The 15,499-nt window shown below is 34.8% G+C and overlaps 1 long non-coding RNA gene across 1 annotated transcript in view; it reads right to left on the minus strand.

The window, feature by feature from the left end:
* Nucleotides 1–15,174, minus strand: part of LOC136039148 (uncharacterized) — a 66,151-nt gene extending 50,977 nt beyond the window's left edge. The window contains exon 1 of the long non-coding RNA XR_010620380.1: nt 15,080–15,174. This is a non-coding gene — a long non-coding RNA (uncharacterized LOC136039148). The remainder of the gene's footprint in view (nt 1–15,079) is intronic.
* Between the last annotated feature and the right edge of the window lie 325 nt (nt 15,175–15,499).

Below are 15,499 nucleotides of genomic sequence, written 5' to 3' on the forward strand. Positions count from 1 at the left end.
TTTTCCAAATTATAAAAGCATCAATGCAGTTTAGCCAACATGACGTCATGTTCTCTGTAAACATCATAACACTTGGCCACCATGACGTCATTTTCTTAATATAAGAAAAACTGAGCAAACAATGTCAATCATTTGCACAAAGTATCTCTTACTTAAAACATGTTCATTTTTAAAACCATTGTAATTGGGATTCCAGTCTCAGTTGCTGGAATATCAGCTTGTTGGGCTATTAAAAAATATATGGAACACAAAACAGCTGAATGTTCAATAGAAGTCGCAGAAGTACAGAGCTCTGAACCCAACAAGGAAAGTGAACCGAATCCAACTGTTGTCAAAATAGAAAAGAACAAAGACCATAGTTACACACGTAAAGAAGAACCCGAAGAGGAAAAATGCTGGAAAAATCTGGGTCCTGTTTGCAAGAGTGCAGCCTCTATTTGCAAGACCGAGAAATCTTTTTTGAAGACTGCAGCCTCCTGTAGTATAACTGTTAACGAAAGCAAATGTGATGTAGACCAGGTCAAACTTCAAATAAACCCCTTTAAACATAGCATAAATTTTTCTATTTATGACAAAATGAAGATGACTATTTCGTCCATCATCCTTCTTCCTCTGAGAGTGATTGGTGTTGCCACTTGCCTAGTTACATCTTATTCGATTGCTTCTATAGGACTTTTGGGCATATCCGAAGAAGAATTAAAATCAAAGCCTATGCAAGGATGGAGGCGAACGCTGCGAGCCATTGTATCTAAAATAATGGTTGGGCTCTTTTATTGTTCTGGTTTCAGATTAAGAGTAAAAGGGAGACAAATGACGGCAAGAGAAGCACCCATTCTGGCACTGGCACCACATTCGTCGGTCTATGATTCGCTGTTAGTTTTCTTCCTAGGGTCACCTTCCATTGTTGCCAAGGAAGAAGTGAAGAAATTGCCGTTTTTTGGAAAATTGGTCAATTTTACTCAGCCAATATATGTGGATAGAGAAGATCCCAATTCTCGATCAAAAACGATTGAAGAGATGGTGCGTCGAGCAACATCTGAGGATCCCTGGCAACAGACTTTGATATTTCCTGAGGGAACTTGTTCAAACGGGAAATCTCTGATCACTTTCAAGCCTGGTGCATTTTATCCTGGAGTTGCTGTACAACCTGTGTGCATTAGGTACCCCAATAGGCTCGACACTGTAACTTGGACTTGGGATGGACCTGAAGCTTGGAAGACTGTATTGTACACTATGACCCAGTTTGTTACTTATGCTGAAATCGAATTTTTACCTCCATATGTCCCGTCAGATGAAGAGAAAAGAGAACCGAAAATGTTTGCCTCTAATGTACGCTCTGAAATTGCCAAATGCCTTGAAGTACCCATTGTCGAATATTCCTTTGAAGATTGTCAACTTATGATGAAAGCAACCAAATTGGAATTGCCAAGTGAATCGGGCTTGATAGGAGTGGCCAACTTAAGATCCAAATATGGATTTGATAGAAAAGACCTGGAGACAGACCTAGAAATCTTCGCAAAGATTGCAGATAAAAAGGATGGGGTTATTAGACTTCAAGATTTGGCTTCTTACTTGAAAATACGTGGCAATAACCCTTGCCTTATGCAAATATTTAAAGCCTATGATCAGGATTCTAAAGGTTTTATAACCTTTAAGGAGTTCATCGTCGGCAGAAGATCTGCTTCACTTCCTTGCCATCAAAGAATAAATTTTGGAAGCTGCCTTTCAGCTTCCGGAGCGTGTAAAGAAAGGCTATGTACATTTACTGACAAAAATATTGCTGGTTTCTCTACATAGCTTATCAAGACCATGGAAATCAGAAGTTCCTACCCTCTGTTTTGTAAGGATTCTTCAAAAATAAACTTCTTGCAATCTGCAGTGCCCGCATGCCACATGTAGCAGTATCTTTCTTGAGCATTGCAGTTATAGATACAGGGATTGTAACAGATCAGTTTTGACTTATAATTCTGCCGAGCCACGTTTAGCAGTGCCTGCATGCATAATTTAATTTTGTAGGTCTTTTTAAATTGTTTTTGATCTCTGCTGTTATTTTTGTAATTGACAAGAATATTAAGACAAAATAAAGTAAATTTAAATTTGAATATCCTTCGCGAGTATTGCGGTTGTAGATACTGAGATTGTAACAGTTAAGTTTTGACTCATAATTCTAACGAGCCTCGTTTAGCAGCCAGATGCAGCAGTATCCTTCACGAGTATTGCAGTTATAGGTACTGAGATTATAACAGTTAAGTTTCAACTTATAATTCTGACGAGCCTCGTTTAGCAGCCAGATGTAGCAGTATCCTTCACGAGTATTGCAGTTATAGGTACTGAGATTGTAACAGTTAAGTTTCAACCTATAATTCTGACGAGCCTCGTTTAGCAGCCACATGTAGCAGTATCCTTCACGAGTATTGCAGTTATAGGTACTGAGATTGTAACAGTTAAGTTTCAACTTATAATTCTGACAAGCCTTGTTTAGCAGCCAGATGTAGCAGTATCCTTCACGAGTATTGCAGTTATAGGTACTGAGATTGTAACAGTTAAGTTTCAATTTATAATTCTGACGAGCCTCGTTTAGCAGCCAGATGTAGCAGTATCCTTCACGAGTATTGCAGTTATAGGTACTGAGATTGTAACAGTTAAGTTTCAACTTATAATTCTGACGAGCCTCGTTTAGCAGCCAGATGTAGCAGTATCCTTCACGAGTATTGCAGTTATAGGTACTGAGATTGTAACAGTTAAGTTTCAACATAATTCTAACGAGCCTCGTTTAGCAGCCAGATGTAGCAGTATCCTTAACGAGTATTGCAGTTATAGGTACTGAGATTGTAACAGTTAAGTTTCAACTTATAATTCGGACGAGCCTCGTTTAGTAAAAAACTTTAGCGTAAAGAGCAGGGCGTTTAGGAGGGCTCTACAACAACCAAAATGTTTTGATTTTGGCTCTCGCACACGAATAATTAAAACGAGATTTGCATATTAATTTTGTTTTGTGGCTAAATTGCTTTCTCATAGTTTCAACCGGACGATTTTGAGAAAAAGGGGGGTGGGGTAAGAGGCCGATTTGCCCTCCCATTTTCGGTTACTTATAAAGGCAACTAGAACCTTTTTTTTACGAACGTTTTTATTAGTTCAAGTTCTATTTATTACTACATAATTTCAATATAAAAAACCAATTTGGCAGAGAGAGGGCTCGAGGCCAAATGGCAAACAATTAAATAAACTGTATGCTATAACTACATCAACATAAAATAATATCACAAATTAATCATAATCCATCCAGGTTCCAGATTCAAACCACCAGACTGAGTTGGGATTAACCGCCACAAACCACACATTTATTATTTATTTACTTTATTTTTTTTTTTTTTTTTTTTTTTTTTTTTTTTTTTTTTTTTTTTTTTTTTTTTTTTTTTTTTTTTTTTTTTTTTTTTTTTTTTTTTTTTACTTTAAACATTTTCTATGAGCATTGATTTTATTTTGTTTTTCAGCGTATTAGTAGAAAGTTCAAGTTTGATTACATTATGATAACTTTGCCATACCCTCAATATTGTGTTTCTCAATGAAAATCTTGATCTTTCTGAAATTATCAAGGGTTGCCGGGCATTACAAGGATTACGCGTGTTATGGTCGTGATCGGAATTAGTTCCAGAAAATACATCGGGTTCATAAAAATATTCAGGTAGAGAATTTGAATGAAAATGAAATTAATGAAAGAATTTGAATGAATGAAAGTAATAAATATACATAATTTACGAATTAACTTACGTAACAAACTTCTATATTCGTATATTTTTATAAGTATATAAGAGGGTTCGTCCCCTCGTCAATATCTCGTTCTTTACACTAAAGCTGAAATTTTATCCCAATTCTTTAAGAATGACAACAGCATCACAAAGGTCGTATAATAAATAGTTGAAATTACCAAAAATACTTTAGCGTAAAGAGCGAAGTATTTAGGAGGAGATGAACCTCCTAAAATGCGTAATAATTTCCATTCCTTTTAAGTTTTAATCCTACTCCTTACATCCAGTTGAAAAAACTTTTTCATATTTATTTTTCATTGTTTTTTTTTTAAGAATGCTAGAAAATCCTGCGCCCCCTTCATGTAATTTCTCTTCCCCCATGATAAATTCTCCATGGAAAGATCATCCCACGTAACCCCCCCTCCCCCAGCCAGAAAAAAAAACTGAAAACGTCTGTACTCTTCCCAATAACCATTTCTATATGTAAACAATGGTCAAAGTTTGTGACTTGCAGCCTCTCCCCCGGGGACTGTGGGGGACTAATCATCACCAAAGATATAGTTGTTAGGTTTTCGACTATTCTGAACAAAATGGTTATCTCAAAATTTTGATCCGGTGACTTTGGGGAAACAATGAGCGTGGAAGGTGGCCTAGGTGCCCTACAATTTTTTTGGTCACTTAAAAAGGGCACTAGAACTTTTAATTTCTGTTAGAATGAGCCCTTTCACGACATTTTAGGACCACTGGGTCGATACGATCACCCATGGGAAAAAGACAAAAAAAAATAAATAAAAATAAACACGCACCAGTGATTGGTGTTTTGGCAAAAAATACAAAATTCTACATTTTTATAGATAGGCGCTTGAAACACCTACAGTAGGGTTCTCTGATGCGCTGAATGTAATGGTGTTATTTTCGTTAATATACTATGACGTTTAAGGGGTATTTCTCCTTATTTTTCAAACTAAGCGAAAATTTCTCAGACTCGTAACTTTTGATGGGTAAGACTAAATTTGATGAAATTTATATAGTTAAAATCAGCATAAAAATCCAATTCTTTTCATTTATCTATTAGTATCACAATCCCGTTTTTTGAGTTTTGGTTACTATTGAGCCGGATCGCTCCTTACTACAGTTCGTTACCACGAAATGTTTGATACTGATATTTATTCCTTAAAGTTTTAATAATTTTATATTTATTAAAGTAAAAAAGTGAAAATATTTAAAACGTATTACTGAAAATGTATATTTTCAGTAAAGGACAAATTATGTTCTAGTCTCGAAAAGGCAATTTCTTAGTTCTAAGACGCAACTGAGGTTCAAAGAAATGCGGGATTTCCAGCAAAATAAAATAGAAATCGCGATGGTCGCAATCAAATTTCCTAATTTCCAAGGTTTATAAAACTTTCACGAAAAATTTTTCGTCAAGGATTCAAATCATACAAATACAAAGTCGAAACAACAGGGAAAATCTGTTTAAGACAGTGGAAATCAATTCTAAGAATATTTCGGCCCTATGTCCAAGGGCCGTCTTAAGCACACTACGAGAACGAGAGAATAAAATATGTATATATAAATAAACTTACATTAAAATGTGAGAATTAAAAGTAATGATGTTTTGATCTTGGCTCTCCACACATAAATAATTAAAACAAACTTTGCAAATTAATTAATTGCAATTAATCGGAATATTTTGAGAAAAAAGGAGCGAGGGAGGAGGCCTAGTTGCCTTACAAGTTTTGGTTAAAAGCAACTAGAACTTTTAATTTTTTGCAATCGTTGTCATTGGTAAAAAATAGACGTAACTTACGAATTAACTTACGTAACGAACTTCTATATTCGTATGTTTTTATTGCGTATATGAGGAGGTTTCAACCCTCGTCAATACCTCGCTCTTTACACTAAAGCTTGAATTTTGTCCCAATTCCTTAAGAATGACCTCTGAATCACAAAGGCCGTAGAATAAATAGTTGAAATTACTAAAAATACTTTAGCGTAAATAGTGAGGTATAATAAGGAGGTAAACCCCTCATATGCGTAACAATTTTTGTTCGTTTTAAGTTTTAATGCTGCTCCTTACTTTCACTAGAAAAAACTTTTCATTTTTATTTCTTCATTGTTTTTTCAATAGAAAATCCTGTGCCCCCTTCATTGAAATTCTCTTCCCCCATGAAAAGTTTCTCCTTGGAAATATCCTCCCACGTAGCCCCCCCTGAAATTTCCCCCTAAACCAAAAAAAAATCCTCAAAACGTCTTTACACTTCCTAGTAACCATTACTTAATGAAAACACAGGTCAAAGTTTGTAACTTGCAGCCCCTCCCCCGGGGGCTGCAGGGAAGTAAGTCGTCCCTAAAGACATAGTTAATAAGTTTTTCGACTATGATGAATAAAATGGCTATCTCAGAATTTTGATCCGCTGACTTTTAGGGAAAAATGAGCGTGGGAGGAGGGCCTAGGTGCCCTCCAATTTTTTTGTCACTTAAAAAGGGCACTAGAACTTTTAATTTCCGTTAGAATGGGCCCTTTCGCGACATTCTAGGACTACTCAGTCGATACGATCACCCCTGGGTAAAAAAAAACAACAAAAAAACAAACAAAATAACAAACAAAAAACAAAAAAACTCGCATCCATGATCTGTCTTCTGGCAAAAAATGCGAAATTCCACATTTTTGTAGATAGGAGCTTGAAACTTCTACAATAGGGTTGTCTGATACGCTGAATCTGATGGTGTGATTTTCTTTAAGATTTTATTACTTTTAGGGGGTGTTTCCCCCTATTTTCTAAAATGAGGCAAATTTTCTCAGGCTCGTAACTTTTGATGGGTATAACTGATCTTGATGAAACTTATATATTTAAAATCAGCATTAAAATGCAATTCTTTTGATGTAACTATTGGTATCAAAATTCCATTTTTATAGTTTCAGTTACTATTGAGCCGGGTCGCTCCTTACCATTTGTTACCACGAACTGTTTGAAAGGGCATTTAACTCACACACTAAAAGATTCACAAACAAATCTAGTGAAAGAACATGGATTCAAACAGAAAAAAACTAATTTTGCATTCCAAATAAACAAAAAAATGTTTATATATTATTTGCAACAAAAAATGTATATTGGTGTAACCATTGTATATTTTGAATATATATGTTACTGTTTTAGTTTTAAAGAGTCCGAAAATAAAGGAAAGTTTATAATACAATACTAAAAACTTCAGTTTTCAGGTAAGAAAACTGAAATTCCGTTTTCACTCAAAACCATGTAGGGATGGCAACATAATGGTTGAAAACCGAATAAAGATGGTTTACTACAAAGGAAACCTTACTTAGATAGGTTAAAGAATCCAGCAGTTGACAAAAAGTCAAGTGACAACAAAACTGAAAACTGAATACAGATGGCAGCTGGCTGTTTGAAAACTAAACAGAGATAACTAAATTAAGATGCTGAGTTTTCTTAAGTATATACAATATTTTTAATCCTAATATTAAATAATGAATTATATTTTTATGGGAAAATCCATATTCAACAGTTTCCATTAAGCTCTCTCATCCTGTAGTGAAAAGTAATCTGAACATCAGGACTTGGTGCAGAAATATAAAGAGAATTTCTTTAACAGGGGGCTATTACTTTAAAAAAAGAGCCAAAAACAGGCAAGTTATAAGGAAAATATGGGAAATTATTAGAATAACTGAATTCTTAGATAACAAATAATTGAAGTTTGAAAATCTGCTTTAAGACTGACTGTATCCAACATTTTGAATTACATGCAAAAATAAAATATAAGACAATTATAAGCAAGATTTTAGGCAATGTTTTTGCTTTTAATATTAAATAAGCAATATTATCCTTAAAAGAACAGAAAATGAAAGAAAAGAACAGATTTTTTTTCCATCAATACATTTCAATGCCCCAGGCCTTTTTACTTATATTCAAAATTACTCTGACCCCCTTCCAAGCATAGCTATTCCTAGAATTGGTGACGCTAGGGGGAAAATGAACTATAGCCCCCTCCCTCCCAACTCAAAAAAGGCTGAATCAAACTGAAAAATTTGATCAAAGTAGGCAATATCCCATCCACAGCACCCAGGGCAGCTGATCTGGTCCCCCCCCCCGTTGAATCGCTCTGCTTCCAAGACCAGGATTTGGTGCAGAAAGGTAAAACGATTTTCTTCAAGGGGGGATAGCTTTGAAAAAGTGCCAAAAAAGGGCAAATTATATAGGAAATATGGGAAATAGCTTGTAAAAATTAGATTTTAGATAACAAATAATGACATTTAAAATCAGTCTTAAGACTATGCTGACTGATACTAGACTTATGAATAAATTTCATTCTAATAACCTACTTTCTCCTTCTAGAGTCTAATAAATCCTTTCTTGATTATTCAAACGTGTAGCATAAATTAAGCAATTTGTTCTCCTTTCCAGCTCATTCAAAAGGATACCGCAATTCAAAACCTTTTTCAGGCAGCTTTACAATTATTATTGTTTCAGCACAAACAAAAGTTACAGGTATTTAACAAACGATTAATAAAAAAACAACAAATTACCTTGAGGTTATAAAAGTGTCATTCCTAAAATTGGCAACACTGATTTCATGAAATAAAAATAGCCCCCCTCCCCTCTTTTCTCTACCAGAGCATGGATTGAGTCCTGATACTAAAAAGAACCTTATTACCCACCAAATTTGGTTAAAATTCAGAAACGTCCTAGTTCCAGATGGCACCTGTTTCAGCTTGTTTCTAAGACTTGTTCAAGATGAGACTGATGTTTCTGATATCAGTCATCCAAAATGTTCACTTTCAGTTTGGTTTGTCTTAGAGAATAGCCTAGCCTATTAGGTTTTTTTGAGCCTGCTTAAAAACTAAGCACAAATTAAATGACTAAACTGATCATTCCTAGGATCATCTAGGGTCAAGGAAGTCACTAACTACCTTAAATTAACTTAAATCGCAGCTTCGAGTGGTATAAGGATTTTCCATCAATTTTCCATCAACTAGGGTAAAAGGAACAATCCAATTGGCCAAACCAAATAATTAACATGTAGTGTTTAGCTGAGAAACTTCTCTTTTACCCCTATTTAATACTATTGATTCAGATTGGGTCATCAGCCCATCTATAGAAGCTTCATTCATATAGTGTTACAGCTTTCAGAGTTAGCAATTTTACCCATCTTAGCAGTTCAGTTCAAAAATTACCTTAATTTTCACTTCAGAGAAAATTAGGATATTGGCATTACAAAGTTTGTGTTTGGTGGGGACAGAGCAAAAGGCTTTCTATATCTTTTTACCACTTGCAAACTAAGCCTGGAGCGCTAGCCATTTTTTTATACCTTAGCAAAGTTGCTGTATGTCAAACAATAGGCTAAACAAATGGTTCCCAACAAATTTTGGGCTGTGCAGGCCATTAGCTTGTTTTTTTTTGGGGGGGAGCCTTCCTCTAGGCATATTTTATGCTAATCAAAAACATTGTCTTTATGAAACGCCTTTTATACAATGTATAACATTATTGCAATGCTATCATGTATCATTTTTTTCTATTTAAATGCAGATGAATGTGATGTCAACCACATGAAAAATGTTTTTTTTTTTTTCAAAATTAAGCTTCCAAAGTATAGTTGGCCAAAAGGTGAATGTCCTGCCAATGACTGATCACAATATAGACATACCCCACCAGTTGCATCTGCATCCCACATTGGAAATCACAGGTCTAAACTATCCAATTTAATTATTGTCAATCTTGTCCCAAATTGGATAGAAAATTAACTTTATTTAAGAAAATGTCTTAATATGCCACACAATAGTTTACAATAGCCAAAACCAAGAAATACCTTAATAAGCTTGTAGTATAGTGCCTTTATGGAAATTCCCCGTTTTGACACTCCCAAAACGGTTGTCAAATTATCTCCCTTTTGGGGTAGGTAGCATTGACTACTGAAACATGGTGGGAATTCCAATCATCTATGGCCCAAATACTTCAAACATCTGCTCTGGATATGGTTAGTAATATTGGTTTTAATACTTTTTGGGAGTATTTTCTAGTAGTTTGAAGTTTTACTGGCTAAAAATACTTCTAAACCTAAATTTTTTTTTCTGCAGGGGTGTAGCTTTAGCAATTTTAATGGAGGGGTGAGAGGGGTCCACATCCAGTTAGTCAAGGGGCATGGGCTACATAATTATTTTTATCCAAATTATTGGGGGGGGGGCAACTGTCCCCTTGCCTCCCTCCTCCAAAAGACGCCACTGGCTCTGTGTGTTGGCATTTTGTCTCCTTGTGGGCATTCTCTCTAGGAAGGGTATTAGTAGTTCTAGAGGACAATACTTGTAGTTCATTTCCTTGAATTCCCAAACAAATTTTTGGCATTTTGTTGGATATTTCTGTCTCAATACAATCTGTTTTATAGTGTGATCTACATATAACATTATCACAATCGATAGTACACCTTACAAGTACTTTGCAGAGTTTCAGAATATGCTTAAACCTTCATACAGTTGATCCTATTAGTTGTGATGCTTTAGTGGCAATTCTTTGTGGTTGTGGTAATTTCTTTAGCTTTTAGAACTGTTAAGGGAACCTTTTGTCAATTTCAGAGTAGGCAACTTTCATTTCCTTCATATTCAGATTGCCTTTGATTTGCTTGGATTGAAGCTCAGCCTAAGTTCTGTAAATTAGTTTTAAGCCTGTCAATATTATCTAAAAGAACGGGTTTCTGTCTGAGATTTTTAGTGTGCATACTGTGCAAATCTTCACATATTGTACATGCTATCTGCACAAATATTCATTATGCTTATGATATCTCTGTTAATTTCATTAATAAATATAATGAAGAGCATTTAATTTAATTGTAGGTAAGAGCTCCCTTACCCTACAAGGCTATGCAAGCTGAAACTCCCAAATCTGGTTTATAGAAGAAGATGGTGTGATGCCATTCTGGTTCATAAACTTATTGATTCAAAGGCACTTCCTGATCTTTTTCCTCTGGCGTCTCAGGACTCTCGTACAGGGGGACATAACTTGCAGTCATCCAGGCATTTCTCCTAAAAGCAGCCACATGCCCATTTTCTCACCAACCGTGTTGCCAACCTCTGGAACAAATTACTGCCAGATACCATTGCTACCCAAACCGCAGACAGCTTTAAGAACCATCTTGACAACGAATGGTCAACAACGAAAATAGAAGTATAACTGGGAAGCACTTGAATCAGCAACATCAAACCACTAGTCAAGTATACATATTCAACTATGTGTCATGTATTATCAACTCTGGAGTTTCTACAAGGACAAATCCTTAGATTGCTCCAAGCTGCAATTTAAGGTAATTTAACTGAAACATACTTGCTTTCACAACTCTACTTGTTATATTGGAGGATTCAGGAAAAAAGTGTTATTTATTTGTATTGTCACCTTGTGCAGAAGAGAGCCAGAGTGGGAGAGATGAGCTCCCACATATAGGCCTGATACCAGCTAGCCTATAGGCCTTAAAATGCTAAAATTTGTTATAATTTCTTATTGGTGTGTTAAAAAAAAAACTGTAAGAAAAAAAGAAGACTTAGCAGTTATGTCATGAGGTGTAAGAAGATTAATCTGTTGGAATCCAAAAAAAGTTCATTAAGGATTTCAAGAGCTATTCTGTGAAGAAGAACATAGGTTTAGACAAATGTCTCCAATTATGACCCTTTGTATTTGTTTTTTTAGGAATAAATCAATTCAGTTCAAAATTAATTTAAGAGGCTACAATCCTAGAACTTGTTTATGAGCAGTTTATATGGGAAACTTCCAAAGGTGTTTTCCCCATCAAAAAGGACAGCTTATAGAAACCAGTTTGTGCAATGTTCTAGTGTAGTGAGAACCACATCTTTATCCTGGATATATTTATTAATAAGGGTGGTTTTGTGATTGTTACTCAGCAAATACTTGACATTCTGTTCAAATGTTCAAATTTAGCCAACATGACTATATTCTAGAAAGACTAATCAAGTTTAGGCATCAAAGCTCAGAACAACAGTTTATACACTTGAAAGATAATTATTTAAGTGATCTCTGGCAATACCAATGCAGGAAAACATTGCATGTTGGAGAGCATCCATCTGCAACACATTCTCCAAAAAAGCAGCTGCCCTAGGATGGTCAGATAGGAGTGAACAAAGACTCCAGCACATAGATCTCCAAGTGCACTCATACAATACAATGACAACCCAAGCATTACAATACATAGATCTTTTGATACCTAAAAAGTTATGCATGAGGACATTCTTAAGAATAGTCCCCATAACTCCATTTTGATATTGTCTAGTGAGGCTTAACTCCACTTTTTAAGTAAAGTACTGTTAAAACAAAAAACTGCTTCTACTTCCTTAGTAGAAAACAATGGAGAACTGCCCCACAAACAACTAGACAGTCCTCACATGACAGTTTTGTGCACTGCTGCTGAATCTGATGTGTGGGGTCTTTTTTGAAGAACATGGTTTTGTTTAAGTAGTAGTAATTCAAATTACAACTGTGATAAATATGACCTTCCTTTGACCAAGTTAAACCAGTTTTTAGGGCCATGAGGAGAGGGAAGTCTGGTTCCAACAGGAATCAGAAACTTCTCAGTAATCCCTAGAAATTTTTATAGAGTTGTTTCCTGTATGTCTTCTCTATTTGTCCAAATTATGAGGGGAACAACCCCCCCCCCGAAAAAAAATACAGTACCCTGCAAGCACTTACAGAATAGTCAACCAGGTAAGGGCTGTTATTCTACCAGAATTATAAAAAGCATCTACAGGATGCTCCATCAATGTTTTAAGAATTTACTAGACATAATTTCTAATTCCACAAAGAGATATTAGCAACAATGACACTAAACTCTAGATATCACTTTTTCTGCTTTTATGTATATTGTATTGATTATGAATAAATAAAAAATAAAGGAAAAAAAAATTAAAGCTACCCTAGTTACTATTGATACAAAATAATATTATGCTGCAACTTAATCTTTTTTTTTGTGACTACTTTTTGAAATAAGGGATGGTTTAAGATTATTACTAGTTCGGTTCATTAATCACCAGCTAGTAGTGCCTTCATAAGAAAATAAACTTGCAATGATATACTATAAAAGAAGACTATCATTATACCAGGCAGGCTACCATTATACCAGCACAATCTTACTGACATTTCTTTTAATTTATTATTGAAAATTATTGGTAGTTTTTTTGGGGGGAGGGGTATTGTTTACCAATGGGTACGTAACTTTTTTTAGCTTATTAAATTAATGTTTTATTAAATAATTTTTTTAAATTAATATTTTAATTCCTCATGAACAGTTTCATCATTGTGCCAATTGAAAAAACAGTAAACAGTAAAACAGTAAACATTTACATACAGAATAGGGCTATATCTGGCCTGATTTGAGTTGGAACTTAGATGTGACTGAGATAGCAATGATTGTTAATTTACGAAAAGGAATAAATATGAAATGAAGTTTAATATTTATATTTCTTTTCAACCTGATTTCTTTCCTATAATGTAAATTATCTACAAAATTAAACAGTGGCCTAGTTTGTTAAATTGTTAAGAGATTAAAAATGTACAATTTAGTTGGATGATACAGGCAATTGTGCTGAGGGGTATTTAAATCTTCCTGCTTTGGGAAGTGGTTGAATTTAGAAAATGAAACCCAAATTTAACCTATACCCAGTGAAGACTTTTTCAAGCTCATAACTTTACTTCTTTCTTGTTCCTTAAGTTTTGGAGTTTGCATAAAACAGATCTTAAGCTTGAAAAAATGTGTTTTTCCCAAGATTTTAGTTTTATTTTATTCTTTTTTTGTTTCAAAAACATATTTCTATTGATTTGATAGGGTAAAATTCTAGTTGATTGACTTCTTGCTATCTCAGAAAAAGGTTAGGTTAGGAAAATGAAACTTTCAGGAATGGGTCTACAGGCTAAAGTATGTCCTGGGAAGGTATTTTGAAGTACCTGCCCACACTCCTTCTCCCTCTAGAGGGCCCTGGTCTTTGATGACTTTCAAAAATATATGTGTTATAAAAGTGAAATCTTGCAAAATAGATCTCCTGCTTGAACAAATAACGACAAAATTGTTTTCAGCTTCACAACTTGGCTCAATCCCAATTAAAAAGGTTTTAAAGATATACAAATACATTTCCTAAATCAGAAAAAAAAACATTGTTATGGCTCAGAATCCTACTCAAATAACAGGAATTGTATTTTCAGAACTAAAGGCAGAGAAAAAGCAACTGGTAACTGAAAATTAAGGTAAAAACCTGTCATGTAGGTAAATTTCAGGGCTCTCTAGAGGGAGAAGGAGTGGAGGTGTGTACTTTAAAATACCTTCCTGGGATATACTTTAGCCTGTAGACCTATCCCTGAAAGTTTAATTTTCCTCACCTAGCCCCTTTCTGAGATAGCAAGAAGTCACTCAATTAGAATTTTACCCACTGGGTAAAATTCTAGTTAATTGACTTATTGCTATCTTGGAAAGAGTTTATGTTAGGAAAATGTCACTTTCAGGGATGGGTCTACAGGCTAAAGTCCTGGGAAGGTATTTTAAAGTACCCACTTCCATTTTTTCTCCCTCTAGAGAGCCCTGAAATTTGCCTACATGACAGGTCTATACCTATTGAAATTTGGACAAAACAATATTTTACCTTAATTTTCAGTTACTAGTGCTTCATTTAAGCAGAAGATCTATTTTGCAAGGTTTCACTTTTATAACACACATATTTTTAAAGGTCATCAAAGGTCAGGGCCCTCTTGAGGGAGAAGGAGTGGAGGCAGTTGCTTCAAAATACCTTCCTGGAAAATACTTTAATCTGTAGATTCATCCCTGAAAATTTCATTTTCCTAATCTAAGCCCTTTCTGGGATAGCAAAAAGTCAATTAACTAGAATTTTACCCAACATTGTTCTGTTTTTTGTATCTTCATTAAAAATAGAAATATCCCCCCTCTCCTACATTTTTGTAAGTTGAAAAATTTTTAGTTACCAAAACTAAAAAGTCAACTAAAAAGTTTGTTTCTGATGTCCCTACAAAAACTGTTGGCTATCAATTGGAGGGCAGAAAAAATACTGCTTTAGGTAACCTAATGAACTGGTTCATATTGAAGAGTTCAAATGTTTTGCCTCTCATCTGATTAATCTCAAGAAAGCCTGAACTTTACTATTGAAGCTAGATAATCACCAGCTAATATGCCCTTTAGGCTCTTAATCTAGGCTATTCTTTTTACTTGTCTCATTCTTTTTAGATTAGCTTAAATTTTGATACCCATTCAACAGAATTGTATGGTAATACTACCAGTACTTGGACAGTGCTTGATCTTGGATAAATATTTACCAAGGTAATTGGTTACTGAAACCTTAATACAAAGGTTTCCCAGCAGCAGAAGTTGTTTGCTAACCTGTTTACATACTTTTAGTGCACTTCTTCTTAGATCCTACGCTTACTTCTACGTCCCGAAGACATACCCATAGTTCACACTAATGCAATTTTTTAACGCAAAATGACTCACAGAACGTGAATGCAGGGTAGTCCCAAAAATATCCACATAGAAACGGCTCATTACAGCCTTTGAAGCGCAAAAAAAATATTCTGAGTAAATGAAAACTATTATAGACAGCACAGGCATAAGAATAGGCTAAATCGAGTTCTAGAAGCTAAGAAAAATGCCCAATGGGCTAGCCTGTATCGACACACACTAGCTGTGCTTAATCTATAATATAATCCCGATCTTCTATATTCATTTTCCTTTAAGTA

Source organism: Artemia franciscana, chromosome 19 (assembly GCF_032884065.1).
Source record: "Artemia franciscana chromosome 19, ASM3288406v1, whole genome shotgun sequence".
NCBI lineage: Eukaryota > Metazoa > Arthropoda > Branchiopoda > Anostraca > Artemiidae > Artemia > Artemia franciscana.